This window comes from Columba livia, chromosome Z (assembly GCF_036013475.1).
Source record: "Columba livia isolate bColLiv1 breed racing homer chromosome Z, bColLiv1.pat.W.v2, whole genome shotgun sequence".
NCBI classification, from domain to species: Eukaryota; Metazoa; Chordata; class Aves; order Columbiformes; family Columbidae; genus Columba; species Columba livia.
Genome location: NC_088642.1, coordinates 83,250,188 through 83,262,299, shown reverse-complemented (window position 1 = coordinate 83,262,299; position 12,112 = coordinate 83,250,188). Strand labels below are relative to the sequence as shown.

Sequence of the window (12,112 nt, the reverse complement as noted above, 5' to 3'; positions counted from 1 at the left end):
ACTGTGATGATTCCTGTGTGGTTCTACTTGGCTTTGCCATACCTCAGCATAAGACATACGAGTTGTTCTCCCATCCAGAGTTACTGCTATGTGCTATGAGGCAGATGTTCCCTCAAAGAAAGAGACAGCACTGTCTTTCTGTGATCAGTAGTCCCAGGAGCTGTATGAGGATTGGTGAGGTCCACCAAATAGCTTCCTGAAGATAACCAGAGGATTGCAGAAAAAGTGTCTAGAACTTTTGCAGTAGGGGTGCTTTGGCAGTCCCTTATGCACAGCAGAGTGAAGGCTTCCTTTGAAGCAATGACACAGGTAAGGTTTCTCCCTCTTTTGTTCCACTTTCTCGATGAAGCAGTTACCTTTGTTGGTGTGGAAGGTTTTTGTTGCCAGTGGTTTCTCCCATCTGGAGTGCCAGTATAGACAGACAGGCTGTATGGTTAGCAACATTATTAGAATCATAGAATCATTTCAATTGGAAGAGGCCCTCAGGATCATTGAGTCCAACCATAACCTAACCTAAACTTAGCGCTAAACCATGTCCCTAAGGACCTCCTCTATACGGCTTTTAAATCCCTCCAGGGATGGTGACTCCGCCACTGCCCTGGGCAGCCTGTTCCAATGGCTGACAACCCTTTCCGGGAAGAATTTTTTCCTAATATCCAATCTAAACCTCCCCTGGCACAACTTGAGGCTGTTTCCTCTTGTGCTACCACTTGCTACTTGGGAGAAGAGACCAACACCCTCCATGCTCCAAGCTCCTTTCAGGCAGTTGTGGACAGTGATAAGATCTCCCCACAGGCTCCTGTTCTCCAGGCCAAACAGCCCCTTGCTCACCAAGACCATTGGAAAGGGCTGAATTAAGAGCAGGACTGAAATCCCTGGCTGGGAACAGAGTGTCTTTTCAGGAAATACTGTGAAGAGGGAAAGCTTTCTTTAGGAAGGCATTATGGGCACTTCTGTAGGCATAAACTCTGTAGGGATGCGAGCTCTGTTTCTCTCCTTTTCCTGCCTCCGCACTCACAGCAGTAATCTCAAAGATTTATTAGGGAGAACAGAGTAGAATTTAGGTACCCAATCTCAAAGATTTATTAGGGAGAACAGAGTAGAATTTAGGTACCCAAAGATGTTTAAACAGAAGGTCCTTTCACAGAATCTAAGAATGACTTTACAAGAAGAGTTGCTATTACCAGCAGTCAATAGGGTATGGGTCTTTTCAGTTATAGTACTGTTATAAGTCAAATGATTTTGAATTCATTTCACTAAGGCATTCCGGATACAGGTGGCCTTTGAGGTGTCTCCTCAAAGTGGAGATACCACTGTACTCTTTTCCATCTGCAGCTATTCCCATGTTTTGGTGAGGGAAACCTTAAACAAATATGACTGTTCCACCCATGAGATTGTAAAGACAGTATGGCAGGAGATGGAACAAAATGAAAAAAGAGCAGGATGAAAATTAATGGAGGGACTAATTAGCAGAATTGCATGTGTAGCATTTTGGACGTACACAATGTAAATCTTCTGAGGTAAATGGTAAGTGGTGATTGAAATGTGGTAAATTGATCTGTCAGTTTTTAGTTTAAACATTTAGAGTTGCTTTCAGAAACTGATTTGTTGCAATCTGTGGAGACATAAATAGGCGTCACTGAATTATATTTGGAGGTGTTTCCATATTTAAGTTACACGTATGCCAATTTTTTCTAAGCAAAATGTCCATATCTTAAATTTTCAGGGTAAGTGTTAGATAGGAATGGACTTCTCTCTGCAAGAGACAATATAGAATTGATCTGAAACACTGCATTTAGTTAAAAATGTATGTGTGTACATGTGGCTGTATATAAATATATAGAAAGGTGTTATGTGCTATACATGGGCTTTTCTTGAACAAGGCAAAATTCTTTGCTAATCTAGCTAATTTCTTGCAAAATATTTTTATAGTGTATTGACATATTGAAGTCAAAAATTCTGGTTGTTGGTATTGTTGGTTTGTGTTTGTTTTGTTTTGTTTTTAATGGATAGATATAGGTCTCTTTATAAGGAATTAAATGGAAAATTATGTTACAGAAAGAATCCCTGATTAAGATTATTTGATTTTATTTTTTCCAGTTTCTCTGTATACAGTGTAGCTTAGAATTTTGCTACATATGTGATTAGTCAAATTTAACCCTAAGTTGTGTTTAGTCCTCAGAAGTATTCTTTTTTGCTTTATCTTTTCATCGATTCAGTGAAGCTCCTGCACTGTGATTTGGGTTCTAAAGATACAGTGATAGAATGATTTCATTCTTTCTGGGCTGAGGAGAAAAATTTCCATATTGTCCCAGGCAATGGTATTCTAAGACAGAGTTTGGTTGGGTTTTGACTGGTTATATGTCTTTTATCTGTTGAATTCACCACTCTGATGGGCCGTGCTTCAAATACCAACTTAACTTTATTTATGGACCCTTCTATAGCCTTTAGTTCCTATACGAATATTGGTCTTTACCTAAAAGTGTGAGTTATATAGTTAGCAATTCTTCCTTTTATAACTAAATATGTCAGCTAGCTGTCAGCTCTGTGATGTGCCTGATCTTCTCTTGCAGAATTCAATTCAATATAAAATCTAAGTCATCTGAATAGCAATGCAAAATGCTACCAGAATGCTACTCTGTTGTACTTTGTAATATCCTCTTCATTTTTAAATGTTATGTTTGATAAAGTTGAAACTCTTATACATTGTTGCTTAATTTTATTTCTCATTAGTTAATATAAGTGAAATAATCAGTGTGAATGTTTCTGCTTACAATTTCAGTTTTAGCAAATACGCTACTTATTTAACTTGTCCAAACATGTTGAAGGTATTGAATTTTAAGGCAAAAACATGCACAATCTGAAAAGGGAACACTGACAAGTTCAGTCAAAAGGGAAAAGAAGAATAATTTATAAAAGGAACTGTAGATAATGATGCCATCCAGTTGTTTTAAAGTGCATCTACCTCACCTTTAATGAATTAGATTTGTCAACAGCATATGTTTTATGCACTGCTTCTAATGAAGTGGCACACCAGCACTACAGTATACTTTGAGGTTTATTCCATCAAAGCTTTTTGCTGTCGTAAAGTAGACCTTTTTAAATAATAGATACTAAAAACTACATTTAAATAGCATTAAGGTTGTGACACAAACACCAAATGACAAACTTCAGGCAATTCAAAGTTAGGGCTGACAACTCATCATTAACTTGCATTGTTGCTTTTTAAAAAAGAATCACAATTGCATGATTTAAGGCTTGAATGTCAGACTAACTTTAAATTTCCTGGCTTTTGTGGGCTGGAGTTACAACCTTACTGTCATATTTTATTTAATGTTTTGCATAGCCACTGCTTTCAGAAGAGTAGTAGAAGCTCTGGAAAAGCTACAGGCTTTGTTGGCTTTGTTCTTAATTTAAAATACCAATGTGAAAGTATTGGTCAAAGAACAGGACTATCCTGTTGTCAAACTTGCATGGGGCTCTTTTAAACTTCCTTTGCTCTTGTCTTTGCTAATTTTTCTACAGAACATCTGAATTACAGAAGTTATATTCCTGGGGTACTTCAGCTAAACACCTGTGTAGTGCCAAAGGTTCCCCAATTATTTTCCATGTAAAGAGCTACTTTTGTTTGAATAAACAGTACTGAAAAAACCGAAGAGTTTAATTGCTGTAGAAAGCCTTGTAAAAATATTTTAAGTTACTTAAAATATAGTGAAACAAAAGCAGATGAACAGGATACTTCCTGTTACCATATTTATTACATATGCTCGTCCATTTTGTTGCTGTTAAACATCATGGAACTTTATATTTAGGTGTGTTGCATGCATGTGCAAACACAATCCTTTCAGTTCCTCCATAGAGATGATTTCTCAAGGTCTGTTAAGTCTAATGCAGGCATTTTCATCATGATTTTATTGATTTAATCCAGTATAAACTGGCATTCCTGGACAGGGTAAGTTGCTGGAGCAAAGGGGTGGTGGGATAGTTTTGCCGTACTAGTTTTTACTTATCTGATTTGATTCATTATGTTAGTATCCACAACCACTACTGGATGCAGCAGTTGATCTTTAGTTCTTTTAATATAATCATAGAATCACAGGATGGTTTGGGTTGAAGGGACCTTCCCAGCTCCCCCAGTGCCCCTGCCATGACAGGGACATCTTCACCAGCTCAGGGTGCTCAGAGCCCCGTCCAGCCTGGCCTGGGATGTCTCAGGGATGGTTCATCCACCACCTCTCTGGGTACCTGGCACAGGCTCTCACCACCCTCAGGGGCAACAATCTTTTCCTCATGTCCGGCCTGAATCTCCCTCCTTTAGTTTAAAACCATTAACCCTTGTCACATCTTACAGGCCTTGGCAGAATGTCTCTCTCCATCTTTCTTATGAGCCCCCTTTATTTATTGAATGTTCATCTCAAACTTCCACCTCTTTTATTTTCTAAGTTTCGTTTTCTATAAGTGGGTGACCACAAGGTAGATTGTTCTCAGTGTAACTACTGAGCTATGTAGACCTTGTGTAAACATTTGCTACAGCTGCCATATGCTATTTGGGGAGATTCTATGGCCTTCTAATTTCCCATCCTGTACGTATCTTCTCTCCATTGCTTTTATACCTTTGGAAAAACAAGATGAAGTCTTCCATAGTGCCATGGTTTGTATAAATATCAACAGAAATGGGGGCTCCTAAAGTTAAAACTTTTTTAACGTTTTGAATCTGGACTATTATTTACCAATGGGAATTAAGAAGCATAGTCTCTCACTGTATGACCAATTTTATATTATATTTAAGCAATTAGGATGTTTGTCCGTGAAAGTGTTAGTTCCTCAGCTGCTGCCCATTAGTAATTTATCCACCTTGTTTTTACATAGGACCACTGATGAACTATTAACTACATGTTCCTCAAAATGGAAAACCTGAAGATTTCAGTTATGGAGAGACTATATTGACTGAAGGTATGTATTTGTGTAAATTGTACATTGATATGTTTTGAAATTGACTTGCTATAAACTATAAACACTTAAAAAGTTATAACTGGGTGGTTAGATGACAGCTGTGATGTTTATAGGAAAGTGCTTATTGGTACCAGTCAAGAATACATATGTATTTTTTATTAATTGACTAAAATATAGGAGATGCTACATTGATACTTAAGAGGTTCTACTTAAGAGTTCTAAGCTAGCTTGGTTCAGATTCTTATCTCTTTATAACATATAAAAAATAGATAAAAAATTACTAGCTGTTTTAACTGTTAAGAAATGTATAGGTATTTACTTTGGATTAGTGTAATTCTGTAGGAAGTCTGAATAGGGTATCTCTTTGTAGTAAGGACTTACCTGGTTATTGGAGAGGCTAATTGCAAACATTGTTTTTGAAGTGCATGGTGTAATTTGCAGCATTTGCTTAGGTGCAGCAGTCACTAATATCTGTTATATTTGGAGCAGTCTGTTCTGTAACATACAGAAAACCCAAATAACTTCTCCTGACCGTGGGAGGAAAGGGTTGGAAAGAGTGGGCTATCTCTGAAGTTGTCTGAATCTCTTTTCTCAGTGCAGTCAATCTATTAATGTCCACTCTTTTTATTGCAGTGCCGTTAGTGCATAATAGTACAAAAAATGTAGCTTGAATAAAGCTTGTAGTCATTCCAAGAAGAAGTGGTTTAGGGAGCTATATCATCCATTACAACGGATAAAAAGTGGATTATTTGAAATATGAATAGTAGGCTTTACAATGTTTTTAATTCTTACTATGCCATTGGGCTGGGAGCATGTGAGTTATGTCAGGTAATGCAAATATAGGGGGGTGTGAAGAATACAGCCTGCTTGGTGCTTTTCCTGTGATAAACATATCCCTCCTGGCACACGCTGTCACAGAAGGAAAAAATGGACAGCAATAATTGCAAAGCGATAAAGTTTGATTTTCTTATTTGGAACAAACTCAAAGTTTCTGAATAATGTTCAGCCGTGAAGAATAGCACGAGGCACAATATTGCAATGACACTTATTGCCAGTTTATCTAGGAAAAATAAGTCATTTCAATAAATGCTCCCTCTCTTTTTGATCTCTGACCTCTTTCTTAATTTTTCAGAATACACCCCATTAATGACTATTTTCATTGGCTGTTTTGCTTGTTACATCCTCCAGTTTCCTGGTGGTGTACCAGTGAATATTGGGTTGGGACCACCTGCTGTTCACTGGGTCACAGCAAGCTTAATTTATCTTACACGTTAATAGAATATAGTTGAAACTTAAAGGTTCACCATAGAACTCTTATATAAAAATAGATTTGGTCACAACTCATGCTTTTGAAAGATATTCTCAGTTTTTTAGGCAGTTAAATTAAGAAATATATAGATTGAACCTTAAAAATTTCATTGTTACTTAAGTTTCTAGCTTGAATCTTATATGACTTATTAATTTTTAACTTTACAAAAGTTGTAAAATGCTATAAAATTAATGGAAGGAAAAAGAAATTTGCCAAAACGTTAATGTGACCCTAGAAAAAAGTTTTTGCTCCTTTTTCTTTAGTCTGTGATGTCCCCTTCTCTTTCTCTCTAGCAACTTTAAAAGTAGTCTTCCTTAAAAAAAAATTAGGTCTTTAGTTTTCAGTCCAGTTTTGTTCTGCAGCAAAAGATTTATTTCATGTGATGAGCAAGTAGTGCACATTGCTTACTCTTCTTGACTGGTTGCACAACTCATTTGAGTCTTGTAGTTATGTGAGAAGTAACACAGTCCATGGTGTTCGCTTGTAAGATATTTATGAACACTTGCCTTCTTAATCATGGAACCAAAGGCTAAGTGTGTTCTGCTCTGGAGAATTTAATATAATATCTTTGCTTTAGTTGTTTAAGATGATAGGGAGGAGGAACCCCTTTCAACATCACAAATCAGCTGTTTTTCTCTCCTTTTTACACCGTAATTTATGACCTAGTTCCAAATATTTTATTTTCCCCTGTGTGAACTCATTTTGTTGTGACTCCCCCTATTTTGAAGTAGTATTCTTGACCCCACATCTTCCCAGAATAGACAGTAGAATGTATTAGAGTTCTCCATGAGCATTCTTTAATCATACTCACATGGCATTTCCATGGCACATACAGACTGACAGTATAGAGGTGGATTAACTTCACCATGAAGTACAAGGTGTTCCAGCTGCAGGACTCTTAGTTGTCCCGTGATAAGGAGCTTCAGGCTGGAGGTGAGAGTAGAGTTTAAGAGATTCTTGAGAAGAAGGAAGTTCCTTTCACTATTAACAATTCCTTTATTTTTCTTTCTGATTCGGCAGCAATGGAAAGGTATTGTGGATAAATATTCTTTAAAGGTGCCACTTGGTTATGCATTATTCTACTTTTGTAGCCTCATAGTTGGGATAGCTTGGACTTCTGCCAAGAAATAAAGATGTAACATCTGATAATGTAAGTTATCAAGTGAGGCAGAACTGGATTGAAATACAGAGAGGATACTCTGGGAAGATAAAGGCTACCTCTGAACAACTAGTTGAAAACATCATTTATGTACGCCTTAAGAATTAATAAGAAGCTTAAAAAAAAAAAAGTAGCTCCCCTGATAGTTACAGAACTGCAAGCCAGTTCAACACAAGGTTTAGTTTTGTACAGTTATTTTGACTACCATGAAGTAGATGTGATGTAGTACATGTCAGTATATTTGCACATTTCTTCAGATGTCTTTCCTCTCTCCTACATGCATTCTGATAATGCTTTGCTCTTTGAATGCATAGAGGTAGCTACTATCAGTTACCAGTTTCACTCTGGATTCAAACTGATAGATAACTAGAAGTCAAGACATAGTCAAGGCTAATCACTTCACTTAAAGAGGCTTAAATCAATATCCTTTTAATTAAAACTGACAATAGCATTGGTCTGTGTGTTACTCATGTAATTTTTTCCCCTTCTTTAAGTGATTTCAATCAGATCCTTTTTTTTTTTGAATAAAAGAACATACAGGTCCAATCTGATGCATACTTTATATGGTAGAATCAATATAGCACTAAGTACCCAAATTGTGCTTTGGCTAGCAGTGCTAAAGGAGGAAAATACAGTAAGCTGTTAAAACTTTTCACTAGGAAGCAAAACAGAATAAAAAGGCAAGCAGGAGGATGTCTGACCATGAAGATGAGTGGTCATGGAGAGGCCGTTGCCAGCCAAAACTGTTACAAGAACACTAAAACACTGCTGTATTATTAGAAAGCATAGTTATCTTGCTGTGGAGCTCTAAATACCATCTAGGCATACACCTCTGCATAGCGATGTTATGGATTCATCAAAGATAGGCTTTTATTGTTTCGGGTGTATTCTAACTAGTTACCAAAGAATCTTTTAAAACTACTTTGATTAGTCTTAGATTAGGCCTATGCATGGGACAGGCAATCTGAGGTATTTAAACAAGCAGTTAGATGGGAGTTCTGATGTGAAGTATCATGGTTATTCTATTTATTTTTATATAGCTAGTAAAACTTCAAAACCCGATTGCAACTTCAAATAAGTCAAAATACTAAGCAATAGACTTCCAGATGATTAGAGAGACTGGTGTGTCTATGTGAAGAAAATATTTTATATAAAAATGTATTATGCTTTGATTAATCCACATGAACTTCAAATAGAATGCTAATTATACAATACTGTGCCTCATCAGAGAAATCAATTACTTTTAAACTGATATATGTGAAGTAGTGAGTTATGTTATCAAGCTTACTTTGAAGGCAAGCCGAGAGGAGAGTGATTACAGATCACATCCTTCCACGAAAGCTTGTTTGCCTTGAACGTATTTCCTGTTGTCAAATGCTAACCCTTCTGAGGCTGTTCCTGATGTAGTTGAATATAAAGTTGTCCTCCTTGAAATTCTTATTTATATTACATGTTAGCAGCAACCATTTGGTCAATCTCAGTAACGTAAAATGATCTTGAAACAGATCCTATGAGATCTACAAAATTGAAATTATTTGTCTAATCTTTTTCTTAATTCAGTTATCTTATGACATGCAATTGTCACCTCTTGCAAGAAATTTCTTCTGTGACTTGAAAGTGCTGGCTTCTTTAAACACAATTACAGTTGTTGGTTTGCTAATCCTATGAGTCAATCTGCGCTAAACAAGAAGCTTATATCAAACCCTTGGCAGCTTCAGTGAAAATTAAAAAGCATGCTTTACTGTAGAGATTGTCAAGAGTGAAAATAATATTTGTCCAGTCGGACAGCTTGCTTTTGTAGTCGCTAAATGAAAGTTGAGATTCTGTCTCTTCCTTGAAAGCTTCTGTGTCAAGAAGGTAATTTGGACTGTTTGCGGTTTGACAGGGATTATTAAAATCAGATGAAGTGAAGGGAAGGAAGTGTGAGAAAGCAAAATTGACAGTGACACTCTCTTATTATTTGCAGCTTGGATCATGATGACTATGTTGATATGATAGATTCTAAATATTAGGTTCACTGTTGGGAAATGTTAAGCAGCAAATACAGTAAAATGCAGTTTTAGATGTTTTCTCTGACTTAACACAAAGCCATCCGCATTTATTTTCATTGGGAAATTTGAGAGGGGGAGTATAGCAGAAAATTAAAGACTAGAGGGGCAAATGGAAGGAAAAAGGGAGTGGCTCAGAAAGAATTTAGTTTTCTCCTTTGTGATTTGATTTAAGCCAGCAACTCTTTATCTTTTGTTTGTTTGTTTGTTTGTTTCCCTCTGAGTTCATACAGCTTGTTAGTATACTTCAGAGGGAATAAAACTGAGGATTAAGAATTGATGGAACAGGTCATAAAATTTATTTTTCCCGTGACTTGAATTTGAATTTTGGTAGGAATGTTTTAGCATTAATAGTTTTACATAAAGTGAGCTCCAGTCTTAGAGATCGTTGTTTCACATCAATTTTTCATTACTTGCATCTTGCATGTTATTTTTAAATAGTGATCTTTTCTGCCACTTTGAAATAAATAATTTAAAAACTTAAATTATTGCAATATTCATATAGCTGAATTTTTAATTGCTGAATATACATTAGCTACACACAGTATGCATCTTTTGGTTTCTAGTAAATATACAATGTATTATTTAATCTTAATCCTTTATCCCTTGGTTGTATAGGTAAACTTTTGATTTTTGAATAGGCAAGTTAGTTTGGAAGTGAGACATGTGATTAGTAAAGTCTGAAGGTTGTTCTCATCTCTGTGTGGTTTCATTTTCTGTTTTCCAGTACAGGAACTTTGTGAAAAACTTTCGGAGCAATTTTCGGTGTACAGTCTTATGATTTTATAGGAGATTAGAGAACTGAAAGGAAAACAGGTGGCACATGGAAGCCTTTGCTGTTATTTAGCATGGCCAGAACTTCATCTTTCAAACAATCTCATGCAACGTTTGAAGAGTTAAGCCGTGTCAGTACAGCAGGTCCTGTCCCTCATCTTCACCTGTCTTCACAGCAGAGTGAAGCCTTTGAGCATCCCGAGTGATTCGTCTCCCAGAACAAAAGGGTTCATAGAGTCATAGAGTTGGAAGGGACCCAGAAGGTTCATGGAGTTCAGCTCCTGTCCCTGCAGTGACATCCCCACAGGTCACCCCGTGTGTCTGAGGACGTTGTCCAGTCTCTTCTTGAACACTGTCAGGTTGGGCCGTGACACCTCCCTGGGGAGCCTGTTCAGTGTCCAGCACCTCTGGGTGAAGAACCTTTTCCTCATGTCCCACTGACCCTCCTGGCACATCTCCTGCCGTTCCCTGGGCTCTGTCACTGTCACAGAGCAGAGCTCAGCCTGCCCCTCCTGCTCCTGCTGAGGAACCTGCAGCCCATGAGCTCTGCCCTCAGGCTGCTCTGCTCCAGCTGAACAAACCCGGGGACTTCAGCTGCTCTTCACACGGCTTCCCCTCCAAACCCTTCACCAACTTCGTAGCCTCCTCTGGACACCCTCCAGTAGCTTTATCTCCTTTATCCTGTGCCCCAGCCCTGCACACAGCGAATGCTGCAGATGAGGCCGCCCCAGTGCAGAGCAGAGCAGGACAATCCCCTCCCTGCCCGGCTGGCCGTGCTGGTAAGGGAGCAGAATGACCGAGGGAAAAGTGGTTACAGAGAATTGTTCACAGACTCACAAAATAAGGACTGTCAAGAGAGAAGAGGGTGGTGTTGAAGACAGTGGGGATGCTGGTACAGGAGGTGCTGCGATAAGGGATGATGTGAGAGGACGGTGCCAGACCCTGGTGTGGGCTGGGGAGGGGAATGTGAAACAGACAAACACCTTGAAATGAGAGAGGGTTCAAAATGCATGTACAGGACCATCTCAGAGGGAAGTAAAAGGCACAGCAATGGGTTAGTCCTGTGCAAGAAATTATGTGTGTAGCTCTGTAGTTGCAGAAGCATGTACTGGTGCTATCAAAAAGTTAGATCAGCATTACAGTTTTCTGTTTTGGTGGAAATTGTACCTACGATGCTGATGTCCTGCCTCAGCTGTGGTTGAAGGAAGGCATAGTAAAAGCCAGTCCTTAATCAGAAAAACATAAAATATAAACAGGACAAAGGAGAGGAGAGGAAGGGAATAATATTCCTGTTTAAATCAAATATAAAGAATAGGAGATGGTGATTTACCCAACTCCTGCTCTACGGTGGAGTTAATGTGTAGTAGACCTAGGAATGGAACTCCACTCACAAGAGTGTAACACTTGCACCTGAATATAAGTATGTGTATATTTGTGATTTAGAGTTAGAGATCACTGTGCTGGTGGTGCATAGAAGACTGGTAAATCAGGCCAGTTTCACACATGGAAGCAACACTTTACTAGTCTGACGTTAATAAACAATACACATAGTACTTAGTAGTAATTTTCACACAAGTTTGAGACAGTTAGTCCTTAACAAGCTTATCCCAAACTGTGAGTAAAGAGCACCATGAAGCTGGTGCAGCACAGCAGCCAGCAATGGCTTGGATCCTTGATGGTCTTTGTTACTGAAGCGGCCTTGAGCTCGTTATTGAGGGAAAGCGTCAACCCAATAAGCAGCTTCACTCCAGATTTTCTTCTTTGTGTCTTATGTTTCTTACCATCCTCCTCAAAGAGCCAGGGAGGATCTTATTTCCTTTGAAGGAAATTGGAAGGTTTTTCTTTTTTGCCCCGTAGTGAATTGATTTC

At 38.1% G+C, this 12,112-nt stretch overlaps 1 protein-coding gene across 2 annotated transcripts in view; it reads left to right on the top strand.

The window, feature by feature from the left end:
• Positions 1–12,112, top strand: part of KIAA0825 (KIAA0825 ortholog) — a 244,823-nt gene that overhangs the window by 6,856 nt on the left and 225,855 nt on the right. For both annotated transcript variants that reach the window (XR_010469181.1, XM_065046958.1), the window contains exon 2: positions 4,870–4,953. The gene's annotated coding sequence lies outside the window, so the exon portion shown is untranslated. The remainder of the gene's footprint in view (positions 1–4,869; positions 4,954–12,112) is intronic.